The sequence below is a fragment of the Mycteria americana genome, chromosome 3 (genome assembly GCF_035582795.1).
Source record: "Mycteria americana isolate JAX WOST 10 ecotype Jacksonville Zoo and Gardens chromosome 3, USCA_MyAme_1.0, whole genome shotgun sequence".
Lineage (NCBI taxonomy): Eukaryota > Metazoa > Chordata > Aves > Ciconiiformes > Ciconiidae > Mycteria > Mycteria americana.
In genome coordinates this window covers 39,423,241-39,438,166 of record NC_134367.1, presented here as the reverse complement: position 1 = coordinate 39,438,166, position 14,926 = coordinate 39,423,241, and the positions used below count along the sequence as shown (strand labels likewise).

General features: G+C 42.4%; 1 protein-coding gene across 4 annotated transcripts in view; it reads right to left on the bottom strand.

Annotated features, from left to right (window-relative positions):
* Nucleotides 1–9,542, bottom strand: part of DOP1A (DOP1 leucine zipper like protein A) — a 69,890-nt gene extending 60,348 nt beyond the window's left edge. For all 4 annotated transcript variants that reach the window (XR_012775171.1, XM_075498274.1, XM_075498275.1 and 1 more), the window contains exon 1: nucleotides 9,460–9,542. The gene's annotated coding sequence lies outside the window, so the exon portion shown is untranslated. The remainder of the gene's footprint in view (nucleotides 1–9,459) is intronic.
* Between the last annotated feature and the right edge of the window lie 5,384 nt (nucleotides 9,543–14,926).

Genomic DNA, 14,926 nt, shown 5'->3' with positions numbered 1-14,926 from the left:
AAGATCAGGTTTGCTTTGAAAAAGCTGTAGAATGCCAAAAGATTTCTCAAAAAGACAGTTGCACAACCGCCAGTGTCTGATCTCCAAAAGTAAAATAAAGTATTAACACTAAAAAAGAAGAAAGGACCAATATACAAAAGCAGCACAATTCTAATTTTTCCAGGCACAAAGGATGGAGAAAGAACTTGACACAGCGAATAATGCTTTCTGAGTGCAGAAAGCATCAGCATCCTTTTTTTATCCAGCTAAAGCATAAACGCAACCACTTACGGCTGAGTGGAAAACAGGGCTCTGTCTTCCTCAAGTGCTTGAAAAACCTGAAAGCCAAGAGTGGGCTGATTCAGGATTATCAAACGTTAGACAAAACCAGCAGGAACACAGGGTTGAACAGGTAGCTTTCTTCTGGAGTTACTAACTGATCAGAATATTCTCTTCCTTTTGAAAACAAAAAACATTAACAACTTTGACTGAATAACCTATACTTTTAGACAAGTATATTGCACACCAGCTGATACTAATGAACTTACTCTAGTCATGTAATTCATATTTACATTTATCCATATGCTATCAGTGAATTTAACCATTATGAAGCTTTGTATAGAGAAGAAAAAACATACTCTGTTTTCTTACTACTCTACGGTTATGGTCTCACTTTTCTTTCTTAAAAACAGAAGTTTTACATAGTTTGAGGTTACAGGGAGAGAAAGAATTTCTTGCATATTTTTTCCCACAATGAAGAGTCTCTATTTTAAACAATATATCTTCCAAATCATATCAGTAGCCATAGTAAGCCAGGGATGCAGAGAAGATACTATGTAAATATTATTTTTACAAACCTGGCACTATTTTTATTCTAAGAAACTAGAGGAATGCCCATTTTTATTAGCTCTCATACATAAAAATATACTTGTCCTACAAGGTTTATTTTTTGTTTAGTCTGAAGATATTAAAAATTATATTTTGTACTCTTTTATTGTTTCTATTATGTATTCTTACTGACACTTTTCTGTTCTCTTAATCTATAATAAAACTGCAGATTTAACAACATTTAATTTTACAGCACTGATATTTCAATACAACGTTAAAGCTTAGTAATGTCTGTCTCCTTAGAAGTATCACACCCTTAGTCTTTCATGGTTTACTACTTTGAAAAATGAGATAAATAATAAAATTTGATAGAGGAAAATAATTGAAAAATAGCAGTTTCTGCCACACCGTCAAACAGCCCAAAGGATAAACCATTTATCTTGCAATTCCACAATCACCATTTAGCATGAGGGCCAACTTTCCTTGTAATGTTATTTATTTATCTTGTAAGCAAAGGTATGAAGAGCACCATCCTTTGTTTTTGTTGGTTTTTTCCCTTTTGGCATATCTAATGAGATGAGACAAGCTTCTCACATTGAAGGTTCAGTCACTCTCATGAGTCTAGACATAGGTAATCATTGACCTCTTAGATGACCATGCCTCTTTTTAATAGATGACAAAAAGCAAATGGGGGTGTTTGAGCAGAAGGCTTATTATCAATGAGGAAGAAACTACCTAAGAAGTGCTATACAATTCCAAACTATTTCATAAAACCATATTTAATTCTTAAGTGATTGCAGAAGTAGGTCTTGACACTTACTACCTTCCACTTCACCTTCTCATGGGGATTAAAAAACAGACACCGCACAATTCTGGATACACCTGGATGCCTGTAGAGTCTTTGAGTATGACTTTGACAAGGAAAGCCGTTACCTGGGGCTGTGGATCTCCTTTTGCTGGGGGTTGTGTATAGTGTGTTCACAGAGCAGCCTTCAATTCCTTTCATCTGTGAGGTGGTATTGGTTTTCCTCTGAGTCATGTTAAGATGATACTGCTACAGCTGTGTTTTCCACAGCAAATGCTCATCCTTCACAAGTCATGTGCCTAAGAGCCTTCTGTCTCACATCGCCACAAACTATTAACCTGTTTAAGAGGCTCTAAATGGTTTTCACTGAAGCTAAAGAAACTTGATTGAGAACAACAGCTTCATCAACACTTATTCAATAAAAGCAGCTTTCATCTAGATTCTGTCTCAATTTAATCGCAAGGTTATAAGACTTCCCAACAATTCATAAGCTCTCCAGTATCTGTTGTACCCCAAAGGTCCTCTTCAGGTTTGATTTGCTGCTGTTCTATTCTTACATTTTTCAACCCTCTCAGAATTGCTCTATTTGTCTGCTTCACACCAATCTGAAATACTGAAATGGTCGCTTTCTGGTACAGGTCAAGGGGCTGATCGCTGTGGAGCACAAATCTGTGTATTTCATGTCACTTCAAGAATTCTCAAGATTTGTCCCAAGTACTGTAAGAACCTGAGCTCACAAACTTGCTCCCTTCGAATTCCTCAGAGTTTCATCTTTGCAATATCTCAAGGCTCTTCTAAAATTGTTTACCTTTTCAAGCGTGGCTATGGGATGTTCAGTAAAAGAACTAATAGATGATTAAAAAGCAGATGAGAAAAACCTCAGATTTCACAGTACTGAGCTATTGCTTTTTAAGCTGTGTACAATGCCCACATACAAAGCTGGTAACTGCAGAAACACATTTTTATTTAAATAAACTTAATACAAACACAGATTTGAACACATGAAAAACAGAAGCCTTGTCATTTGGTAATTTATTATGCTTTGCTTCCCCTTCTAGAAGCATTTAAAAGCATGAATAGCAAAATAAATACTGCAAATCCCAGGCTAGTCTCTTAAGATAAAAATCATATTTTGGAAATACATATATTATTCTATCACCAAAGATTTTCCAATTATTTCTAAATTGACTTTCTACAGAGTCCTCTTATTTCAGAATTTTTCAGAGAGGCATCTCTAATGTCTTCTGAAGACTAAGAACTGTTTGAGCTTATTATTTTGGCCAATTGCTATTCAGTACAGTAATGAAAGATGCAAAACCCCCCATATTACCCAAATAAACAAAACAAAAAAAACCCAGACTGTATAATTAACTATAATTAGCCATGATCTCAATAGTATCCTGCAACAGTACAGAGCACTTAAGAAGATTTATTATTGTGATTAATAACTTCCCAGTACGCTTTTCTACCCAGTCAAAATTCACAAGTGGAAACAGCTTATTACACTTTTCAAAAATGACACTGTTTTAGGTGTTCAAATTCCTTTCCATGACAAAATTAAATTAAATCAGCATAACAATCTGTGCATTACCCATACTGGTAACTTCTGAATCAACATCAGATGTTTTGCTGAGAGTGATTCTCATTCAAACAAGAATTAAATGAGAGAAAACCTGTGGTTTGTACTACAGAGGTTAAATTAGGTACCCAACTGGATGTGCTCCCTCCTGGGTTTAGAATCTACAAAACATATTTATTATTTATTATGTTTATTATTACACAAAAACCAAATTGTCAATAAAAAGAAACTAAGTACACTTTTTCTTCTTCTGCATATACAGGAAGTCACAGAAGAAAGATGACTGGAATAAAACTGTAAGTCTACCACTGAGCATAGTCTGATGGAAACACATAAGGTACATAAAATGTTATTTCTGCTATTGCTGTTTTATGGTATTCCAAACTCTGACTTACACCAGACATGAGTTCATAAAAAGGAACAAGTGACAAGCTTAAAAATTCATAAGGAACATACAACAAGCCTTCTCAGTAATCAACTCTATTCACTAGGTAAGAAAAATTTATAATTATGAACAATTTTTAAGTGAATGTATTTGCTTTAGAACATAATTTTTCAGAAGTATCAAATCTATGTCTATCTGTTTATTGGAGGGAGAAGAAAGTGACCAAAGACTTCTCACTCTCATTGGTAAATACACATCTCTTCCAATTACCCCTTAAAAACAGAGTTTAGAGTGGCATTTTAATCCCTCTACTCACTTCTATTTTATTATAGCTTTTCAATATATAATAGCTGAACTAAAAACCAGTTTGATATACTAGACTGGAATTTTCATTTTGATTCCAGACCCACCAACAAAACACTACTGATTCCTTTTCTTTCAGTCCTTGTGCACTGTGCCTGCATACTACTCAGGACTGTCTTACTATTTGTGGCAAAGTATGAGGAAAAAAGCAGCCCTGTTCACTACAGAGATCTCCAAGTACTGCTGTAACAAAGCAATAAAATGTTTCCTTTGTTAAAATAATGTTTGACTTAATGCCAAATAATTATTTTGCCACATCTAACAGTTAAAAATTAATTCAAAAGATCTGAATAAAGCAAACTAAATACATATTAGCCAATGAAAGCATTGTAGTGGCATACAACAGATGCTCAAGTGACAATGTGATACTCAGTATAACAGACATCATATTTTCTAGAGTTAAGTCCTCTTGCACTACACGAATGCTGAATCTTACACTAAAGTTTCTACTTTTAAAATATCATATTCTTCTTGAGATCAAATCAAACATTCAGATTTCGCAGATCTGAACTTAAGTCACTCAGTAAATGAAAGATGATGATTTGCATCTTCTTCGTTATAACTCAGGTCAATCATTAACTGGAAATATTTTCTTCTTCTTAAAATAATATTTTCCCATGTTTTTTACCTTCTGTCAACAAATGATTCCTAAGTTATCCACTATATTATAACCTAATCAGCATGCATTTTACATTTAAAATCAACAAAACTCCAGATATCCACACTTCTTATTTTAAATCATGCAGAATATCTAACATGTCTTATTAAAAAACAGATGGCAATTTAAGTCAGAATAACACAACATAGAGAAAAATGGGGAAATGCTTCCTTGAATTTGTGGTTATCCTTCAATGCTCACTTACAAGTACTTTTCTTGTCCCCTTCTTCCTTTTGTTGACCACTGTATTTGAACAACCAATATTTGAGCCTAGATCTAGAACTGGTCACTATTTCCCTCTTATTCAACTACACATTTGAAGGAAAGAAAAACAAAAAAGCCACCTAGAATTTAACCTGCACTCTTCTGACATGTTTGCAGAGGGTTTCCTCCCTAAACTTAACTTCATCTCACCTCACAGAGTTACCATCTTTATACCCAATTTAAATTACAGCAGCAATGCATCCATCAAAGAAATGTAAACAATCTGGGTAAAGGCATTTTTTTAATAATCTTCATTTCAGTCTCCAGGCTGACGTCCCAAATGCAGAATATATATATATATATAAAAAAAAAATCTTAAATGTTAAGTATATGAAATGTAACCTCCTGGAGTCAACCAGTCACTTTGACAATGCCAAGCCAAACAGAAACACAAAATCCTTACTCAGAAAATAAGTATAACATTGTATATAGTGTATCACCTACTGTTCCCTGGACTAAAGCAAACTGTTGCCATGCTGAAAAAGGTTGGCTGGCGCCCTGGGTTGGTAGGGCCTTTTTCAGCTATCCACAATCAAACCTGCAACATCGAGCAGTTAGCAGTTTCCCCACCTTCATAAAAAGATCCTGAGGCTGCATATTAGAAATAAGGATGTTTGGATTACTCTAAACAGAATATGGAAGGTATATATGAATAGAATATAGCTATCTGACATAGCTAAATCCATGGTAACCACACAAGTTTGGTAGGTTGGAAAAATCATTAGCAAAGAGAGAACAAGCACGTTGTAGTGTGAGGCAACTGCACCCTCCCCGTAGCTCCCGTACCACCTGTCAGCACTGTGCGCTTTGTGCTTTTCCTGTCCCACAGTGGAACCACCCAGCTCTCACACGCACCGAGCAGGCTCTGGGGCTACTGCCCTCTCTGTTGAGAAATGATTGATAAGTACATGATTTCAAATAGTTACCATCTCTCCAGGTGTCTGAACACAGTAACAAAAGAAGCTTTCTAAGTTAAACTGCAATTTATTTTCACTATTACGTATTTCAGCCTCATGCCTTCAAATGGTCACTATACCCTCTCTGAAGAGAATTCCGTTGTAACTAGCTAGCTCTCCTCTTCTGACCTTTTCCAAGCATTTACTGACGGAAAACTTATCTTGAGGTATTCTTTTTCTTTCTTGCTTATTTTTTACTCTCAGCAAACCAGTAAATCTAATTAATATAGTAATACAGCTGAAATAAATAAATAAACAAACAAACAAAAAAAAGCCATAGCAAATGTAACAATGAAAAACAACTCAAACCAGTACGACTACATTTAAACTTAGATTTGTACTACACTTTGTTTTAAAGGAGAGTTTGCCAACTTCCAGATACTTTTCAGCTTGGTAGACAAAATAAGGACATACATGAGTTTCACTGTCTTACATTATGCTTGCAGCACTCTCCTCTACTGAGAGAGAAGCCTTGCTTCCAGAGTAATGCTGTGCCTTCACATTGTGACATCTCTTTAAATATTCCGATACACAGTTTAACACAGAATCTATCAACTTAACAAAAAAAAAACCAAGGTGGCCTGATAATTTATTCATTTACTCTTTGCTCACAATAGCTTTAAAATTGAAGATGTAGATGAACCTTTTATTCAGCCATACCCATCGTTCTAATAATATGTAGCTTCAGGCAAGTTTAACATTCTGTCTCCAAACAACCCCGATATTTCTTTTCACAAAAACATGTCAGAAGTTCTCATATCCTTACCATTGCCTCACTTGGGTAACCTTTTAATACAATGCATTTGTGCAAGACTTTGTCCAACTTAGTTTTTTATTATACCCTAAGGTCCTAAGATATTACTAATTCATTAATTTCAAATTTCAACTCATTTCCATCATTTTATTCTGATTTTAATTCTGAAATAGTGTCATATGCCATATGTATACCTATGCATTATCTAGATTGTGGTTATATTTTGCAATGCATCTGATTTCACATAGTCTGCAGATGGATTTCAAAGGAATTTGTAAAGTCGAATTCTTTTCTGACTGTTGTGAAAATGGTGGCTGGACCAAAACTTGTTCGCTCTCCTTATCCTCCAAAGTAAGCCAGAAAAGACATAAATATAGGGTTAAATTCCCTTTGATTTTTGCAAATGATATTAGAAACCAAATTAGGCAAAGCACCATTCCTAGGCTTTACATAATTTTTATGCTTATATTGAAGTACAAGTTTCTGATAAAAATAGGGATGTGTTGACTAGTGAGATCATTTACTGAGTCTCTTTGGTGCTTTCTTCTCATTTCTTTTCAGTTATTGGGGAAAAATGGTGGATCCTGCGGTGTTTCTTCTCCCCAAGCTCTCAGAGGGAAACATATCACTTACTGTTTATTTATCATTCAACTTCTTTTCCACTACAAGTCAGAGCAACATGATTATTAATCTGAAAGACAATTTATGTGCATACAAATAAATTACTTTCATTTTTCTATTTCATGCTTTAGCAGGTATCATTTATCATTTAGTTTAGTCTCTTTTCTATCTCCTATTTTTCTCAACAATTTTGAAAACAGGTTTATTTACAGCATATTTCATACCTCTTCTTGGTTCTCTTCTACACACTGTATATTAAATATAATATAGCTACACCAAAGTAAAAAAGAAAAAAAAGTAGACTAGTAATAAGCATTTTCAGTCAGCCCAGCCCAAGCAGTCACTCCCAGCTAAGTGAGAAGACACTAAGGGTGGACAGCAGTAACTCTGGTCAAGAGAACTAAGTCAGCAATGAATACATGGAAGCACCCTCCCCTTATTCAAATGGAGAACAATGGCAGAATACAGGCTGAGCCCACTTAAACCAGACAGACTGCATTCTTACCCCTGCAGCTTGCTGTGCGTTTGATATTTCTAGCGGTCAGTGTAGCATGCCAGTATTTTTACACAAGAAAAGCACTACCAGTATAAACATGGCCTGACTTGTGAACATAACCATCCACTCGAAGGCACAGCCACTCCACTAATGGAAGACGTAGGATAACTTGTCTTCACAAGCTGCTGTTTAAACATCTACTGTCACAGGTGCTACCAACAAGTTGGGAAACTAAGACATTCAGTAAGTTAGAATGCAGTCTCTCCTTCCCCATCTCTCATTTACAGGCTGCTTAGTTTCCAGAAGTGCCTATTCTCATGTCAATTAAAACAAAACCAGGAATTATACTGTTGACGTTCCGCCTGTTTCCAAACTGACATTCCTCCACATGACATTCCTCCATGTTATATTTAAAATGACTGTACATTTTGGATAATCACAATATTTAGACATCACAGTATTATTAGACCTGCAAAAGGTCTACTGTATTTCAACCTGTTTTTGAAAAGTTACCAATATTTCAAACAAAAAAATAAGCAAATCTGACAGCCAGGCAAGCATAAGTATTTAACACAGACAGAGCAAGGCTTGGCAATAAAAGACTATGATCTTCAATCTTACATTATGCCCCCTTATTTCCTGGAAGCATCTAGCCCATTACTATTTAGATAAAGGCTTCCCACCACTTCACACTCCTATAGCTGGAACACAGCTATCACATTACGCAGTTAACCTGAGAGCCCTACCACATTCACTATTACTGCATATAGAAAGAAGATCCAGGAGTGCAAGGGTTCTTGCTGATCAGCAATGAAAATACAAGGGTTGAGTCACCCAGAACAAGATCATCAAAACCTGCATCCCATATCCAAGCATATTTTAGTATACTTAAAGAGATAAATTCTTTAGGCTTTTCTGGTTATTATTGCAGGTGTGCAAACATTATTTCTAAAAAACATTTAACACCAGAAGCTGTCACATATTTATGCTTTTCAAGCGGGCATCACAAGATTTAAGGCCATCCCTGCATCAACAGATGAAATTTAACCCTGCACTACGCAAACTACGGACAGCCATATGCCCCATGTCTCCTTCCAAACATCACACACAACAACTCTGGCAGCCGAGCCAGCCAGCCAGGAACCTGACCCAAAAGAGGCCCACAGCCCTTACACGCTCAAGGTCAAAGCAGGACGGCTCTGGCAGCCCAACGCCGGGCTCGTTCCCAGGCGGGAAGAGGTCCCCGGAGGAAGCCCCTCCGCGAAGGGCGCAACCAGGCCCCGCCAGCAGCGCCCGCGGCAGGTGCCGGAGCAGGGAGCGGGGGGAGAGGCTCTGCAGCCTCGAAACCCACCCAGGCCCGCTTTGCTCTACAGGGGACAGCACCGGGGAGCGGAGGGCAGACCACGCAGCGGCAGTCGGGAGAGCCAGGTGCCACAGGTCAACTGATGCAGAGCAATTAACAGGCTAACCGCTCTCCCCAGGCTCCTCGGCACCTGCCCCCAGGCTAGCTCGGGCCTGGCCCGGTCCTCGCCCTCCCCGACGGTGCCCGCGGCCTGGCACGGAGAGGGGAGAGGAGAGAAGAGGAGGGGGCCGGCTCGGCTCCAGGGGCGGACCCCGCTCGGCTGCGGCGCCCTCCCCAACACAGGCACGGCGACGGGGAGGGAGGAGGGGAGGGGAGGGGAGCGGCCGCCGGCGGGCGCCGCAGCCTACCCGCGCCGGGAGGAGGAGGAGGAGGAAGGAGAGGAGGGGACGCCGGTGCGAGCGGCGTTACCTGAGCGACCCGAGCCGGAAGAGCCCGACCGCCACCGGCACCCCCGCACCGCCCTGACAGCTCCCGGCATGCACTGCGGCGCGCCGCCACCGCCTCCTGCCTCCTCCCTCCCCTCCCCGCCCCGCCCGCCCCGCGCCGCCGCACCGCGCCCCCTGGCGGGCCGCGGCCGGAAAGGCGGGCGGTGCGCGGGCGCGGAGCCAGGCGCGCTCCTGCGCGGCGCGGGTGCTGTGTGGCTGCGGGAGCGCGCAGCGGCCGGCACGGAACCGCCCTCGTTTTGGCGGTGGAAAGCAGTGAGTGATGGGTGGGTGCGTGGGTGGCGGCCGTTGGCTTGTCAGCGCTGGCGTGCGCAGGTGCGTAGCGGTGCGTCTGTGTAGGCGCCTGTGCGGGAGCCGCCTGCCCGGGTTTAGCTGCAGGTTGTGGGGAGGCAGAGGGGGCTCTCTACGCGTGGGCTGTGAATTTCCGCTTCGTGGGCCTTGTTGATGCTGTCGTCGTCCAGCCCCATGTGGGGAAAACGTGCAAGTGGGCACACATACACTGGTGGAAATAAAAACAAGGGGCTAATATATATGTGTATATATACTTATTTTGCCTCATCTTTGTATAGTTCACCAAATATAGCGTGGATAAAAATGGAAGGCAGGTGGGACTTTAGCAAAGATTATCGATTATATTAGTAGTAGTTGTATTTAGAATTTTCTAAGATTTGTTGTGATTAACGTTCTTGAGTAGTTCTTGCACAGAAAGGTGTGTGGGGTGCCCACACGGACGATATTGCAAGGAATTTTTTACTGTGAGAGCAAGTAAAGAGTACAGTCCTTAGCCTGCAATCTGTTAGTTTTGAAGTTGTCATTATGGTTCTCAAATTTAAGCAGGCTTCATGATAGCAAACAGTTATTATGGTTATAAATGGCTTAAGTAACTGAAAAAAAAAAAAAAACCAACAGTGCATTCAGCTTATGAAATAAATCTTTTAGACTTTTTCTGAAGACAAGTAAATATTTCTAAAACGTTGCCAGGGGAAAAATCTCATAATATTTATGAATCTTCTACTCGGTGACTTATGTTATCAGCCAACATTTTATGAAGTCTAATTTTATTCTCCAGACTTGGGGTACTAATAAAGAGGAAATGCAATTCCTTTCCTATGTAAACTATTCCAGGATTCAGTAGGTGAGGAACAGTTACTTTTTTGGAAAGCTGACAATTCCCTCTGGTTTTCTGAGGCATTGAGTATGACTCTACAGGTCGTGTATTTCCAATTAAAATGGTGCATTTACATTTATTTTTCTTTGAAGATACTTACAAATGCATTTGAGATTTAATTCTTAACTAGGGGTGGTCGTGCTTTTGGAGCTATTTAAAAGTGATGATCTTCACAGAGGTGATGGGACTTTCAATAACTAACTACATGCTTTCACATGCTCCTGCGCTGTAAAGCAGTTAGATTTCTAAGTTTCCCTTTTGCTGAATTTAGTAGTACCAGTTACAACTCTGAGCTCTCAAATGGTTCTCTGAAATTGTCTCATCAACTTTATGTGCAGTGGCAATCAAAAAACCCCCACAAAACATTGTACGTTATCGGGAAGAATATTGAGAACAAGATAGAGGGAGTTGTTTGGCTGCTGTATAAAACGCTGGCGCAGCCTCAGATTGATTACTGCATCAGTTCGCATCTTCACGGCTCAAGAAGGACGTAGAGGAGTTAGGGAAGGCACAGAGGAGGGATGGAGTCGCTGCCTTACCGCAGGAGCAATAACAGCAGGGACTGTTCGATATGGAGAGAGAAGGCAGGGGAGAGGATTGATCAAGATTTACAAAATCATGAAAGGTACAAAGTTGTTGTTAACCAAATCCCACATTATGAGAATGAGGAGGCATCTCATGAAAACAGTGGAAGATTGTTTTTGAGACGGGTAAAGAAAATGCTTTTCTGCAAAGCAGATTGTGAACTTCCAGAATGTATTGCCACCAGAGGTTGGGGACTTGGACACTATCCGTAGGTGCAAGGAGGCATTATTCATGTTGATGGCAAACACATCTGTAAGTGGACGCTGAAGGAAATAGGCAGGGATGTATCCTCCAGCATCCCTAATACAATGAGAGATGCAGTGGAAGTACCGGGAAGTAACCACACAAAGGAGCTCTTCCTAAATTGTATCTCCTTTTACTGACGTTGGAGTCAAAATACTGGGCTAGATGCACCACTGATGCTAGGTGCCCTTGCTCTATAGGACATTTACCTTCATTTCTGTGTAATTACTTCACTGCAGAAATGGTGAGAAACCTATAATAGACAATTTTGAATAAATGAAGTTCACACCCTGTGAATACTTAAGATTATTCATAAAGTTGTAGTCTTGTGTAAGGCTTTGTAAAGTCAGGGCCCAAGGCCCTTTTACTAATACTAGGAGTCGATTCTCCTGTAATTATGTGGATATTATGTTTGACGTGTGACCTGCTTGCTCAGAACAATTTAACCTGCAATATGTACATTGGTTTGTGAAGTAATTGGAAATGAAAGCCACCACATGGACTAAATATTTTTCTTCCTTAAAAAAGCAAACAAACAACAACAACAAAATCCCAAAACACCACCCTCAGAATGGCATGTAGAGAGTATAGTCTGCATCATAGAATACTTGAATAAATTCATGCTTTATAAAAAAAAAATACTTGGTTGAGACAGTTTAGCTGACTATCGTCTGCCATATTTTTCCCACAAAATCTAACCTTGTTCCATCTACTTCTTTGAGACTCTCATAAGACATCTACTTGGTTTTGCCAGCTCCAAGGACTAAGATTACTTCGAAGCAATCATGTCTTAGATAGTAAATTGCTATGAAATTAACATGTGCAAATCTGCCTTTTTGTTTGAAGCTTTGCAGATTGTGTTTTCAAATAACTCTCTGCAATCGCAAAAGGTCTTGTGACCTTCATAGAAGGTAAACACCAAATATTGCAAACCACTGTTTTTTTCCAAAGCAAAAGCTTCTTTCCTTGGTATCCTCGAATACAGACCATCAACAGCCTCTTATATACTGTGAGGGCGGCGGGCTGGATGAAGCGTGCAGTGGTGACAGTGCTCATGAGTTAAGGGACAGTCACACAGGGTGTCAAGGTGGGCTTACAGTCTCTTGATAAAAGACCTCGTGAGAGGCAGTAGGAAACCTCACCCCAGAGCAGCAGATGCCTGTGCCAAGGGTCCATTTGGTATGAGTGCAATGCGGCAGCATTCAAGAGCTGGGTGAACGTGGACTGGGAGGAATTCAGGCAGACTTAAAATGTTGCAAGAAAGGGCGGAGAGGGGGTTGTTCACAAGGCAGGGGGTGGGTGGTGGTGCAGTGACATGCCACAGGACACAGTCCCCAGCACTAACTGGGGGAGCCTGCCCCTGGCTTAGCAGGGGCCTCTGCTCAGACAGAGCTTCGCAGGCATGGTGGGTTGACCCCAGCCAGCTGCTAGCTCACTGCTCCGTGAGGGGAGAACCAGAAGAGCAAAGGCAAGAAAAGTTGTGGGTCGAGATAATGATGGTTTAGTAAGTGAAAAAACATACAATCACTTGCCACCTCCCACAAGCAGACTGCTGATGCCCAGCCAGTCTCTGAGCAACGGCTACTTTGGAAAGACTACACCCCCAGTTTTTATTGCTGAGCATGACATTATGTGCTATGGAATATCTCAATATGGTCAATTCAAGTCAGCTGTCCTACCTCTCCCCCACCCCAGCCTCTTCCCTACCTCCAGCCTACTTGCTGGGGGAGCAGAGTGAGACACTGAGAAGGCCTTGACAGTGTGGAAACGCTGTTCAGCGATAGCTAAAACATTGGTGTGTTATCAACACTGGTCACAAATCCTAAGCGCAGCATCATACGGGCTGCTGTGAGGAAACTCCACCCCAGCCAGACCTGGTACGGGGGGCTGCAGCTTCGGAGGCCAGGGGCTGCAGGGACCACCCTGCAGAGGTGGTGCCCTCGCTTGCTGGATGTGTGCAGTGGTGAGGAGTCATTGCCAATCTAAGGAGCTTGAGGAGGAGTACAGCAGACAGTGCAGAACCAGGGAAGATGAAAAAGAGTTTGACAGGGTCTTCCCAGAGACCCTGTGGAAGTGAGAGCCCAAACTGCACAGAAGGAGGGGCAGCTAGAGATAGAGGTCAAGTGTAGGGAAATGAAGGGTTTCCCATCACGGGGAAGGCTGGAAGCTTGTGACTTCTAGCAACAGGAGGACAGCTCCTACTCCACCTGCAGATCTGCAATTGGAGTATAGGCTCCATGCCCTGGTAGCAGATGACAGGGAGAAAGGCTTATCTGGGGAAGCACTGCAGTTGGCCAAGCCTGAACCACACAGCAGCACCACCAGGAGAAAATGGTGGATGAGAGCAGTGGGTGACTCCCTGCTGTGAGGGATGGAGGACCCCTCTGCCAACCTGAGTTGGTTTTTTTGCTTGCTGCGGCTTTGGATCCAACATGCTGCAGGGACACTGCCGAGGCTTGCCCGTCCCTCAGCCTACTACCCCCAGCTGCTTATCCACATGAGCACCAATGATAGTGCCCTCTCTGTGAAGAAGCATCTTGGGTACGTGGACCTCTTGTATGGGCTGGGCAATGGGCTGGGTCAGAGCTTGTACGTCAGGGTCAGAAGAGAAGCCGGTGAGTGTGACAGCTTGGTGGGAGCATGTTACAGACCACCTGATCAGGATAAGGAAGTGGATGAAGTCTTTTGATACTACCCAAGGAAATCTCTGTGTCACAAAGCCTGGTTATCATGGGGGACTGCTGCCCCTGTGAAGGATGAGGCGTGGGCACCAGTAGAGACCAGGAGTGCCCAGTTGGGGAGTGCTTAGCTGGGGAGCAGCTCTGTGAAGAAGGCCCTGGGGCCCTGGTGGGCAGCGAGCTGAGCTGGCCCTGACAGCAATGAGGGCCAACGGCATCCTGGAGCAGAGCCTGTAGATCAAGGAGACTGATTATCCCGTTACTTGGCACTTGATAAGACCACATCTAGGAGGCAGTGCCGAGTCTTCCCCGCATGCCCCTTGCAGGGAAGGTGTCCAAAAACAGGACTAAGTCTGTTGGACACCACCAGGACGGTTGGTTGGGGCACTGTGAGGTGAGATGGCTTCGGGGGGGGACCCAACCACAGCCCCCAGTGCCTGTGGGGAGGTGCCTGAGAAGATGGACCCAGGCTTCTCACAGCAGTGGTGTGGCAGAAGGACAGGAGACAACAGGCAGATGTTGACACACAAGAGGTTCAGGCTGGGCATAAGAAAGTCCCGTGAGGCCAGCCGAGCCCTGGAGCGGCTGCCCGGGCAGCTTCTGCAGGCCTCGACCTCGGGGCTTCGGGACCCGACGGGACCCAGCCCTGTGCACCCAGACCCGACCCCACAGCCGACCGCGGGGCGAGCAGGGGGTGGGCGGCAGCCACCGCGGGGCGCCTTCCCGCGGCTGCCCCCCGGGGCATCGCCGGCGCCGGG